Source organism: Nelumbo lutea, chromosome 1 (assembly GCF_056320005.1).
Source record: "Nelumbo lutea isolate HS-2025 chromosome 1, American lotus-T2T, whole genome shotgun sequence".
Classification (NCBI taxonomy): Eukaryota; Viridiplantae; Streptophyta; class Magnoliopsida; order Proteales; family Nelumbonaceae; genus Nelumbo; species Nelumbo lutea.
Genome location: NC_142684.1, coordinates 165,737,224 through 165,738,535, shown reverse-complemented (window position 1 = coordinate 165,738,535; position 1,312 = coordinate 165,737,224). Strand labels below are relative to the sequence as shown.

At 42.8% G+C, this 1,312-nt stretch overlaps 1 non-coding gene across 1 annotated transcript; it reads right to left on the bottom strand.

Annotated features, from left to right (window-relative positions):
• Positions 1–321: 321 nt before the first annotated feature.
• On the bottom strand, positions 322–428 carry LOC148878938 (small nucleolar RNA R71). Its single transcript, XR_016106149.1, has one exon. It is a non-coding gene; the product is annotated as a small nucleolar RNA R71 (small nucleolar RNA).
• Between the last annotated feature and the right edge of the window lie 884 nt (positions 429–1,312).

Below are 1,312 nucleotides of genomic sequence, written 5' to 3'. Positions count from 1 at the left end.
TCCAGCATTATCAGGCCCAATATTGCTGCTAACAACTTTGAGATCAAACCTGCCATCATACAAATGATTCAAAACACGGTGCAATTCTGTGGATTGGCCCACGAAGATCCCAATGCACACATTTCTAACTTTTTAGAAATTTGTGACACCTTCAAACACAATGGGGTAAGTGATGATGCCATTAGGTTGAGGTTATTCACATTTTCTTTGAAGGATAAAGCCAAAGCATGGCTGAATTCATTACCGACAAAATCAATAGCTACGTGGGACGAAATGGCCAGCCGTTTTCTCTCTAAATATTTTCCCCCTTCTAAAACTGCTAAAATGAGGAATGACATCACTACTTTTTTCCAGCAAGAGGGGGAATCTTTATATGAGTCATGGGAACGATACAAGGAGCTGTTAAGGAGAGTTCCTCACCATGGCCTCCCCATTTGGCTGCAAGTGCAGACTTTCTATAATGGTCTTACTGAATCAAATAAGACCATATTAGATGCTGCAGCCAGAGGATCCATAAATAATAAAACTCCTGAGGTTGCCCATGCACTTATTGAGGAAATGGCAGCCAACAACTATCAATGGCATTCGGAAAGAACTCAAACTAGGAAGCAGCAAGGCTTGCATAATGTTGACACTTATACAGCACTATCTGCACAAATAGGAGCACTCAGTAAGAAAATAGATGAAATGCAGATAGCTGCCATGCATGTGCAGCCTCTTAATTGTGAATTGTGTGGGGGAGGCCACATCAGTACAGACTGCCAAGTTGGCAATCAGTTCAGACCATCTACTGAACAAGTTGACTATGTCAGCAATTCGTCAAGACAACAGGGTTACCAGAGTCACCATACTTTTCATCCAGGATGGAGGGGACATTCAAACCAATCCTGGCCAAATCAGCATACTTCCAAGCTGTTCCACCAGACTTATCATCAGCCTGAACCAAAATCCAATTTGGAAGAACTGATGACAAAATTTATAGCAGGTGCAGAAACTAGGTTCCAGAACCAGGAAGCCTCAATCAAAAAGCTGGAAAACCAAGTGGGGCAATTGGCACAATTAATCTCTTCCAGACTACCGGAAACTCTTCCAAGCAACACTGAAGTAAATCCACGAGAGTAGGTGCAAGCTATTACCTTAAGGAGTGGAAAAGAGTTGCCTGAGGTAGAAAAGAAGAATTGGGCTGAACCCAAGGCAGAAACAAGTCTTGGGACCAGACAACAGAAGACGGAACAACCAGAAGAACAACAAGGGATGCACCAACAACCACAAGTTCCATTCCCTAACAGGCTGAAGCAACAAAAATTGGAGA